This window comes from Pipistrellus hanaki (genome assembly GCF_964339955.1).
Source record: "Pipistrellus hanaki genome assembly, chromosome: 18".
NCBI lineage: Eukaryota > Metazoa > Chordata > Mammalia > Chiroptera > Vespertilionidae > Pipistrellus > Pipistrellus hanaki.
In genome coordinates this window covers 22597816-22609839 of record NC_140520.1, presented here as the reverse complement: position 1 = coordinate 22609839, position 12024 = coordinate 22597816, and the positions used below count along the sequence as shown (strand labels likewise).

Below are 12024 nucleotides of genomic sequence, written 5' to 3'. Positions count from 1 at the left end.
ATGTACAGGGCCCCTCTCCTTTACATCACACACAGGGGCAGCAGATACAGTCAATGTTTGTCACTGACACTTCACGTGAGCAAATCACTTCTTCAGCGTCTCTGTATAAGAGATTTCATTTTCAGTTACAGCTTTAGTGCAAGGGTCGGCTAGCCCCACAAGTCAGCTGAAAACAGGCACAAATAACAGGGAATGCATAAAGGGGTTTGAGTATCTTGAGAGAGTAGCAAAGGACCTTAAGATGTTGGGGGTGGGGGTTGGAAGAGGACTCTGTATGAATAGAAGGAAGGTCAGATTCATGGGCAAGCAGCCAAAGACCCTGGAGACTATTTTTAATCCAGAGGAAGAACAGGAAGGAAACAGGAACAAAAACCGGAACTCACCCAAGAGAGATAGAAAGCAAAAAGGAGCAACTGCAAGAAGCAAATGGAAAGATGATGAGAAAAATAGATCTTAAAGCTAAAATTGTAACAGGGAAGCTAGGGGAGCTGTAGGAAAAGGCCAAAAGTGAGAAGAAAACTCAGGAAGCAACAATGGCACTACTCAGAGGAAGCATTTAAATGCCTACATCTTAGGAGGGTCAATGAGGGCTGTTGGTACATTCTTGCCTCTGGCATTAGGTCATGAGTTCAAGTCCCACATTAGGATTTGGCCTCAAACCAAGCTTTGATTTTCAGCAGCTCTGGAAGGCTGGGAGCACTTTCCACTCCTTGGTGCAGTGACATGACTACCCTTCTGTGGGACAAATGAAAAGTCCTAGCCCAGTGGTCAGCAAACTCCTTAGTCAACAGAGCCAAATATCAACAGTACAACAACTGAAATTTCTTTGAGAGCCAAATGTTTTAAACTTAAACTTCTTCTAACGCCACTTCTTCAAAATAGACTCGCCCAGGCCGTGATATTTTGTGGAAGAGCCACACTCAAGGGGCCAAAGAGCCACATGTGGCTCGTGAGCTGCAGTTTGGCAACCACTGTACTAGAAAGAAAGGGGGAATCAGAGAGAACCAACAACTAGTATCTCAGAGAACCAACAGCTAGTATCTCAAAAATAACCAGACTGGAGAAAATAAAAAACAAGCGAGAAAATAGGAAGTTTTCATGTGCAACGTATCCAGAGCATGTGTCTTTAGAACTCTGTGAGTGTGGGGGATTTTCCCCATCCAATTGTAGAGTGAGACCGAGTCCGCATATTCCGTGAGCCTGGAATACCAGGAGCAGCAGGGGTGGTGGTGGAGAAACACCGGTCCTGCTGAGCATGAAGATACCATTAGGTAACCAGCAATGATAACTATAGAAAAGAAATAATGTATAGAAAAGACTGCTTCTGAGATGAGGAAAGAAATGCAGGACTAACGAATAAACTGCATGCCCATCAAGCACATAGATAGTGAAGAGAGAAAGGAAAAAAAAAAAAACCTTTAGGTTAAATAATAACAATAAGAATATCCCTATATTTGTACAGTAAGTTACATGTTAAAAGGTACTTTTATATAGATTAACTCACATGATTGACACAAAACCCACAGGCAGAAGAAGCCAAGTATTATCCCCATTTCACAGATGAGGAGACTGAAATATTTTTAAAAGTCACGTGACATTCTGAAAGTCACAGCCCCGAGGGCAAGTCGGCTCATTCCCAGAGTGGGGCTCAGGCATTGCATTAGCTGATCAACCTATGGCCCAGGAGAAATTTTACCTTTACTTTTTACTTTTACTTCAGCAGTTTCTTTCAGAACTTGAAATCTGTGCTGCAATTTACTAACATCCTAAATGATATTCAATGAAGAACAATGAGCATAATGCTTACTGAGCCATTTTTAGAAAAACTGTTTCCTACCCTCCCATTTTTTAGTCAGAAATAGCAAATATAGAAGACAGAATGTGGCTCATTGTTAAGTAGTCAAATTTTTATTTTAAAGCAGAAAAACAAGAACACAAACAAATTATACAGAAAAACACTTGGAAGGAATCTGATATGCAAAACATTGGAGCCCAAGTGATAACTGTATTTCCTGTACAGGCGGCCAGACAGAGAAAACAATAGATATTCCTTCTAATAAACAAGATTATGACACCCTGCCGTGGTCTTTCCTCCCAGACGTGCAGAATGAGAGTGACGTCAGGAACATGCCTTAAAGCCTGGCTGACACTGTTTCCTAACCAAGCAATCTGGTTTACATATAGCCCCAAGCACATGGTAAGAAAGGCACCCCTACCTCTACAAGGTTCCACCGCAGAGCTCAAAAGCGGGGTCCTCAGAGGGAAAGAAGGATGGAAAGAGAAAGAAGAGGGTAGAGCGGGGATAAACGGTGATGGAAGGAGACTTGACGTGGGGTGGTGAACATACAACACAGTACAGAGATGCTATTTCATGAAATTATATATTACCTGAAACCGATATAACTTGATTAACCAATGTCACCCCAATTAATTCAATTTTAAAAGTGGGGTCCTGATGAGAAGCCATACTCAGTGAGTATGTGCCACCATACCCCAGGCACTGTGCCAAGCACGCTCCACTCGTACGCCTTCACTCATCAGGAAGGGACTGTACTGTCCTCCCTTACAGGCGAGGAGCTCGGTGTGTGGTGTGGTGTGGTGTGGTGTGGTGTGGTGTGGTGTGGTGGCCACCAGTTTTGTCTTCAGGGCTGCCCGGTTCCAAAGCTCAGGCTCTAGACCACGGCACTAGGTCAACCAGGGCTGCCGCTGGAAACACCCTGCCCAGGTGCCACTCCTGCAGAGGCCCCGCTGAGGAGAGCCAGGGGCTAATTCTCCAGCCGGCCCGGACGGCTCTGGACCCGGCTAACACTTGGTTAAGTTGTTTTTAACTAGCTATGCCCATTGTGTTGTGTAATTAGGAGGAGTCCACAAGTGGACAGAAGCCAGCACATCTTTTCCTACACTTCACAGACTAACCAAATGCTTCTGATATCCTGAACTTCCTTAGGAATACCAGTTATCTCAACAATTTCTAGTGTGCTAATTTTCATCAGAAAAGTTATGACGATAAAGCATTTTATTTTTAGCCAATGGCTAATCCAGTTTCAATGATCTTTCGTTTACCTATGGCCATTAAATGTCCTTTAGTTACCATCTGTCCAGATTCTGGCCCCGTCACTAGCAGTGACAGAAGTTACTGCATGAACTCAGCACATAAGTAGTAGGAAAGAGTTACTAGGAAGAGGGTAGCAGGGAGCCTTGGCGGATAGGACTGACCACAGATATCCTACTTTTAACAGAAAAGGCTTGTTTTTGGCCTTCGGATTTTCTTTAGAATTATGAAGCTGGAAGGACTTGGCCTTGGCTTCACTTTTATAAAAGATGAAAATGGGTATTTAAATCAGCAGGAAACACAACAAAGGAAATAGTTGAATTGCTCGATTCTTTGCTGAAAAGAGCAAATAAACAGAAACTGTCAGGGAGAGTACATGGGAGAAGACCAACTGTGTGGAAATGAATTCAAATGAATGGCCACAGATGGCACGAGCTTTTAAATGCTAGAAACTGTAGGGTAATGAGTGTATGAGGGTGAAAAGGTAAATAAATCCACCACCAACACACCATCCCACCCCAACTGCACCAGGGGTAACCTTAGAGGTCATTCACTGAGTGACACGGAGGAAAAGGTGGCTCTGAGGAACCAAGCCAGGCAGAAACCCATCATCGAATGCAGCACCCAGCTCACCAGTGCGGAGGCACCGGGAGCTCGGCAATAAGCCAACAGGGTCCGTGGTGACTCCACAAACTGCACCAAACTGACTGCGCTTCCTCCAAGGCAGAGTCTCCTACCAAATGCTATAAGCTTTTTCTTCCTTACTTCCTTCCTTCCCTTCTTCCCTCCTTTCTTCCTTCCCTTCTTCCTTCCTTCCCTCCTTTCCTTTCCTCCTTCTCTCCTTCCATCCTTTCTTTCCTTCCTTCCTTTTTTCCTTCCTTCCTTCCTTTTTTCTTTTCTTCCTTCATTACCTCACTCCTTTTCTTTCTCTCCCTCCTTCCTTCATTCCTTCCCTCCTTCCTTCCTTCCCTTCATCCTCTACTTTTATTCTTTGTCAAACTGAAGACTGATGAGGCTTTAATCAGTTATATAGAAGAGGCCATGGAGTGACATTATAAAGATGCAACAAATCCTAAAAAATAAAATGCAAAATAAATTTTAATTTAGGGAGAGAGAGAGAGAGATGGATGGATAGATTGTGGTAATCTGGGGGAGCATCAGATCTTACCAAAGTTTCTTCTATAAAATGAGTGGAGTTAGCAATATGTGACCTCCAAGCGCGGTGATGCCCGCAGCCAGGATAAACAGTGTCAGGGTTCAGAAGCACTGAGAAGGAGGAGGAAAAAGACCAGGACACCCAACCATAACATTGCTTGTGTCCCTAACAACACAATTATGAGTTTGACTACTGTTGTCTAAAATACAACTCTGTAATCAGTGACCTGTGGGTTCCATATTTACTCCCTCTCCATGGCCTACAGAGTCAATTTGTTTCCTTTGTAGAGAAACAGAAGACTCAGAAAAAAAGAAAGAAACCGCCAGCCCTCCAAGTGCTCGGAACCTGAGAACCAAGCAGTGCTCGCCACTGCACAGGGAGCCTCCTGAGATTTCCTCCCCGAGATTTCGCCTCTGAGCGTGACACATCAGGCAGGCCTGGGTCTGTTACTGGGCAGTGCCCCGGACAGTGGACAGCGAGGGAGGCTTTGCTAGTGTAGACACTGGGAGGCCTGGATCGAGGTCCCCAGGACATTTCCCCCAAAGAGAGAGGATGACGCTGGCCCCCAGAAAGCCAGAAGGTTCTGACCTGTTCTTTGAAACCAGGCACCTGAGATACATGCCTGCCAGGCCTCCTCTCCCTTCCTCCCCCCCACCAACCCCCACACTGTCCCTCCTGGGTGACTCTCCCCTCCACCCCACCCTCCCCTGTGACTCTCCCCTCCTGCCCTCTCTGTTTTTCTGCCACCTCCATTCAGCACCCATCCCTTCCTCAATTCATCACGACTTTGGCATCCTTCTCTCTCCACCCTCCTCCTCCCACCCCCACCCCATCTGGCTCCTTTCCAGCTGTCAGTCATCTTTCTAAAATGCAAATCTGACCATGCCACTCTGCCGAGAGCAGAGGGACTGCCAGAGCACTCAGGACAAAGCCAATTCCACAGCGTAGCATGCCAGGTTCTCGGGGACAGGCTCACTCCTTCCTCTCTGGCCTCCTTCCTGTCACTTTCCCATGCTGGGCCCCACATGGTGGTCTCATCCCCAGCCTCCATGCTCTCCCCACTCATCCTCATTTAACTCCTACTCACCTGACAACTCTTCTTTCCGAAGCCCCCACCCTCCACTCCCATCTGATTGACAGGGCCCCTTCCAGGGCTCCCCTAACATAGCGTGGATCTCTCTCACGTGGTGGCACTGATCACACTTAGCACAATGCACTGTAACTAGTCAGTCTCCGTCTGTCTCCCCTTTCCCTGTCAGCTCCTTACGAACAAGAGTGTTAAGTTTTACCTTGGAGTCCCAAGATTTAACATGGGGTCTGGCATACAGTAGGCTTTTGATGAATAAATGAGCGCTCTCAAAGGCGAGGTTAGCAGACTCAAGTACAGATGACAGAAGCATGCAAAGAGACATGCAACTGTAGTGAGGGGGTCACACCAGATGTGCTTACTAGCAAGCGACCCAGAAACTACCCAGAACTCCACACTCCAGCTCAACTCTGTGGAGACATCCACACCCATCAGCAGGCACGAGTGAGCCGGCTAAGTCTCTCTGATGGAATAAATGAAACATCATTTAGTTATCTTCCCTCACTGAACCAGTCGTTTCCTGGCTTTGCTTACGGAAATCACTTTTTTCTATAAAAAGCATATCATAGTAGAAATTCAAATGTTTTGTTACTTTAGCTTATTATTGCACATTTTAATATAAGACAGTCATTACCAGACTCTGATTGACTAGAAGGGGGAAGCATAAAAAGTTATGTAAGCCATAGAAAAAGGAAACTACAGGAAGGGGACAGTAAGATAGTGACCAATGGCAGCTAAGCGACAATGGGAAAGGCATAATATATACCAATTGCTCTCCTTCTCTTTCTAAATTGAAAGCTCCAGCCAAAACCGGTTTGGCTCAATGGATAGAGCATCTGCTTGGGGACTGAGGGGTCCCGGGTTCGATTCTGGTCAAGGGCATGTACCTTGGTTGCGGGCATATCCCCAGTAGGGGGTGTGCAAGAGGCAGCTGATCGATGACTCTCTATCATCGATGTTTCTAACTCTGTATCTCTCTCCCTTCCTCTCTGTACAAAATCAATAAAATATATTTTTTTAAATAAATAAATAAATAAATTGAAAGCTCCAAGAAACTCTCCCCTTACAATTTCATGGGAGTAAGAAGGAAACATGTTTATAATATAGGTTTAACAGATGTATAGTTTAAATAGAAAAAGTTCCTGCACCGGGGCCTTTTATATTTTGCTCTTACCTTATGTATTTTGAATTCAGCTGGGTGCCCTCTGGGTGGCTGAACTGAAATGGATATTCTTGATAACAAGGCTAACCAGTCCTTGCACAGATCGATCCCAACAGGTTTGGGAAGCAGTGAAATGACCCAACTCACTCAGGCAACTCAAATTTACTGTCTTTTTTTTTTTTTTTTTTTTTTTTTTAATGGTTTAGGCTACTACGTTATTGGGTTATTTTAGAAACACTCTCCGAAGGTCAAAATGAATAATGCCAGTTGGTTCATTTGAGGATGGTTACTAACTTTTGACATTTACGTTCTAAAGCCCAAACTAAACATTCCCATAGACCAGAATAATGCAACCCAAGGGCCAGTTTTCCTAGATGAAAACAGAGATGACCAACTATAAACGAAGGCTCTCTAGGGCTTATCTCCTTACAGCTCTGAGATCCCGCTCCTGCGCTGTCCCACCACACATCACTGCAATGCTCGCCAACATTCTTTAACTCTTCCATGGCCTGTCTTCCTTCCATGTTCAGCAATAAGACAAATAGCCCCACTTGAATTTAGGTTAAACACATTTTCCTGGACCCTCTGTCTGTCATAGTCTAAATACAGCAGAATGGGCCCTTGTTAAGAACCTTAACAGTTGGCCCTGACTGGTTTGGCCCAGTGGATCAAGTGTCAGCCCGCAGACTGAAGGGCCTCAGGTTCAATTCCAGTCAAGGGTTGGGGGAAAAAAAAAAAAAGAACCTTAACAGTTGGAGTTGGTACATTGAATATGGTACATTTCCTGCTTCTAAAGAACACTGACATTTTCTTAAACCATTTCTACATTTCATGTCAATGTATAATCACAATGCTGGGACTCCTTGCTTGTAAAAGGCACTGGAGAATTCCCTAGTTATTTCACTGCCATGAATTTTTTGTTAAAATGAAGAATAACTACTTTTGTCTGTGCCCTGCTTTGTTCCAGAAAGGATGTAGTAGGATAGCTATAATCATTACCTAGTTGATTTTTCTTGCTCCCTTGCTCCCCTCTTCTACTTTATAAGTTAATATCTTTGTGCTGATTTCTTTATGAGTAACCATACATTCATATTTATCAAGACAGTATCTGTTTCCCATAAAGGAGTGAAGCTTGATCTGTTCATTTAACAAACTGTTACTGAGTTTCTGCCAGCTAGGTGGCCACAGATGCCACTTTACCCAGCTGATAGCGTGGTGGGGACACTCAGAACAAACAGGCAAGTACAAGAGTGAGATACATGCATGGCAGAGGGACAGAGAATGCTTCTGTGCCATGCCCCATGGATGCCTCCTCCAAACTTGGGATATCAGGGAAGCTTCCCAGAAGTGACATTAGTTGAAAACGCGAAGCATTATAAGCCACTTGAAGGCAACATGAATAGTAACACCAGCAGAACACCAAGTGGAGTCAACTAAATAGTGTACCTAAGTGAGAGTCAATTTCTGAGTCCAGATTTGACAAGTGGTTATCTTACCACTGTCCCCCATGTGACCCATGGACTGGCCACAATTCACCCTACATGCTAAGTTCTGTAACAAATTTCAAGTTCCTTTATTTCTAAATATTTCTGCTTTCTCTGAACACAAAGTGTGTTTCACTATCTTTACCAGCAACCCAGCTATGAAGCATTTCAATTCAACCCAACAAGGGCCTGTGCGGGAGACAATGTGATAAACATGGGGTGTAGGGAGGGGAGGCGCTGGGGCCCCAGCGCAAGGACCACATAACCATAGAAGCGCAGAACTGAGAAAAGCCCTGTGACTATCCACTGACCATCCCATGCCCCACAAACCCTGCAGAGGTGATCCAACCCTCCCACTCCTGCTTGTGAAACAAACACCCCCACTCTGAACTTATCTGAGGTTAGATACATTTTTCTGGACCCTGTGTCTGTCTTATTCTGAAGTCAGCAGAATGGGCCTTTGACAGCAAGGCTCCTTACCTAACAGTTGGGTCCTTTTCCTATGTCCATTTGAATATGGTACATTTCCTGCCTCCAAAGAATACTAACATTAATTTAAATCATTTCTACATTTCACATCAATGTATAACCACAATGCTGGGACCAAAGAAAAATAATCAGTTTTGACCATTTGCTTTTCCAAAAAATCACTGGACATTCTACAAGCTAACTGAATAGTTGGATGAAATTACTTTTTAAAAATCTCTTCCAATCCAGAGATTTTATGATTCTATGACATCATTGGAACCATTATTCTTTGAGGGCTCTAGCCCAGTAAAATTATTCCAGTCTATGATGTTATTATAGAATAAGTATTGGGTTGGTATTTCAATAATATTTGGTTTTTCAAAGTTACCAAACAAAATCTCACTGTCAATGGGTAAAGCTGCAGCTACATGTATAAGTGAACCCAGCCTGGGCCACACTCGGTCATGTGATTTACAACCAAAGACAGAGGGTTCTACTTCAAAAGATAATTGAACACAAAATTTAACTAAACAAGAGAATGCCCTACATATTGTGGATGGTATGATACTTCACATCTAAGGGTGTAAAATTATTTTGCTATTGCCTGGCCAGTGTGGTTCAGTGGTTGAGCGTCAACCTATAAACCAGGAGGTTGCGATTCAATTCCTGGTCAGGCCATATGCCCGGGTTCCAGTGGGAGGCATGCAGAAGGCATCTGATCAATGATTCTCTCTCATCATTGATGCTTCTATCTCTCTCTCACTCTACATCTCTGAAATCAATGAAAATATAAAATTGATATTAATTAATTTAATTTAATTATTTTGCTATCCTTCCCAAACTGAATCTAATTAAGTTTTAAGATCTGAGTACTAGAAAATATCAAAATTGCATTAGTCTTTTAGGCTTTTTTAAATAAGTCTTACAAGCTGGGAAGGCACATGAGCATTTCTTAATTATTGTCAGCTGAATCCAGTGGCACTGGCAGACCCAGGTCCTGGAAACACACCTTGCCAGAGGCAGTAGTGTTGTCAGTTTGACCTTCAGCCCAGGCACCAGGGGTGGGTTTCATTATCTAAACCAGTCAAGCACCAGGAATGAATACAACTCGGGCCACCCAAGAATGCACATAATGTCCTTTGTCTTGGGCTTTAGTAAAATTTCCTGATTTTTGCCGTATAAATTAAACAGACTGTATTGGCTTTCAGTCCCTCTCTCTCCATCAGAGGACAGTGTTCCCACCCAGTCCCAGCTTTCCCTACTGTATTTGTATCTGTCTCTTCATTTTCTCAATCCCCCGTCGCTCCTACTCAGGAACCAGATCACTCTCTAGCTGCGCTGGACTCAGAAAAGAGAGAAATATTTGTAACAGACATGTAAAGGAGAGCTATGCTCACCCTCTTGTGCTACACAGCATCATACATATCTTTGGCACACCATACTTTACGAATCCAAAACGGAAAGCATATTGATAGGATACACATCTCCATAACCAATATCTCAACTTGTAGCTCAAGTGATCATTCAAAACATAAAGAAAAGAAGCCACCTTGCTCAAGTCCTTCACCAGGTGTGCAGTATCCAGGGTACGATTACACCAGAAGTATATTTGCTCTTCTGAGCCAATATTCTCTTCCACTACTCTGAAAAAAGTATTATAATTAAGGTTGTTCCTGACAGCAAGCAACTAACCATCTGGGTTCAAACTTTCTAGCTGTGTGACCCTGGCAAATAATTCAACCTCTCTGGAGGGGGGGGATATGATGATGATTCCACCCTCTCCAGAATGTTGTTGTACTATTTCAATAATTCCCTTACATAAGCTCAGTCTCTAGTTTGCTTTAAACCAGTTGCTTTAAAGAGTTTTGAAAGGGATACTAGAATACAGGAAAATAAACATGGAGAAGCCACTGACCCCTAAAGAGAAAGAGTTTGGAATTGCTATGGCTCCACTGGTTGAGTCACTTTTCATTAAGTCTGGAGTTCCCAAGGACAAAAACATATCTTCCCAACAGAGACACACATACACACACACACACACACACACACACACACACACACGCACACGCACACACGCACACGCTAGTGGGATCAGCGTTGGAGAGTTCCTAAGAAGTTGCTCCTGAGGACTGGGGTAACAGTGAATAGGACTCTGTTGAAATGGGAGGGAAGGGGCAGATTCCTCCATCAACTAGAAGCAATCTTTTTACATCATCCTCTCTCTCAATATTTCAGCTCTACTGCTCAGTCTGGGTGAACCAACTCTAAACACTGTATAAACTTGGGAACACTGGGAGACGGGGAGAGAAGTGGAGGCCAGTGTACAGAATGGCCAGTGAGACTGCTACTAATACTAAGTAACTGTGAACATCTCAATGAACCATACTGGGTGCACTTGGGGCTACAGAGTTAACCCCTCCACTTCCCCATGACTGATTCATTGCTGCTATGTTTGGCTAAAACTAAAACTGTCACCCAAGCAACATCAGTCTCATTAGAAGAAGAGGAACAGCCAGCATCAGCAAATACAATGACCCTTTTGAAGGCAGCTGGTTCAGGACCTGTGAATCATTTTGCAATACCCGGACAGGACAAACCACATCAACACTACATCTAAACAAAAAGCATATACACAGCCATCAGAAACAAAGTGATGACTTGTCAGCACTCCAGTTCTTCTTTCCCTAGTAGGCCTACTGGTGATGCACCTAATTAATTTTTAAATCATATTCAGAGTAAGTCTCTGACCTGTCCAATGAGAACCTCAAGTCAGGCCACACCTGCAGATATACTAACAGTTACTCTCCTAGTGGGTGGGACCTCAGCCCAAAGTACAGAGCGGGAAAGACCCGAGTTGAAGCAGCTGGGAAAGCTGAGAGCAACGAAGGCCTGTGTCAGGAGGTCAGCAGACCAGCAGACCCGGCCAGAGGAAACTGTGGCTGCTGGCCATCCTGCCTTCGGTTCTGGGAGTTACAAGCCACATGCTGCTTCTGGTCTTTTTTGTTTCTTGTTTGTTTGTTTGTTTGTTTGTTTGTTTGTTTGTTTAAATATATTTTTATTGATTTCAGAAAAAAAGGGAGCGGGAGAGAGAGATGGAGACATCAATGATGAGGGAGAATCATTGATCGGCTGCCTCCTGCACGCCCCCCACTGGGGATCAAGCCCACAATGTGAGCATGTGGCCTGCCTGGAAATTGAACCACGAGCTCTTGGTTTATAGGCTGGTGTTCAACCACCAGGCCACTGAATTTTCTGAGACCCAAAGTCAATAAAGATTGATGCAAGTGCATAATCTTCATTGCTCTCAAGCCCATAACCAGTGGAGCCTAAGTGTGGCTACTGGTAGAATAAGGCCCAGTGAAAGAACATTCATTCCCTCTATCCACTCTCCATTGCCTATGCCCTGCTTTGTAACTAGTGCCACCTCGCACTGCTCTCAGACTTACTTCCAGTTCCAGATCAAGAGCTCCTTCCTTCTGCCACATGCTGGTGCTTGCTCAACTAGTGGTCCTGTCGCCAAGCTTTCCATTTCTCACATCTCCTAATTATTTGGGATGTGTTGAAGGATCCATTCGATGATAAGGATTAACCTCACATGATCCCACTCAAGATTTT

At 44.1% G+C, this 12024-nt stretch overlaps 1 protein-coding gene across 2 annotated transcripts in view; it reads right to left on the bottom strand.

The window, feature by feature from the left end:
* RGL1 (ral guanine nucleotide dissociation stimulator like 1) overlaps nucleotides 1–12024 on the bottom strand; it is a 216103-nt gene that overhangs the window by 102708 nt on the left and 101371 nt on the right. The gene's annotated exons all lie outside the window — the stretch shown is intronic.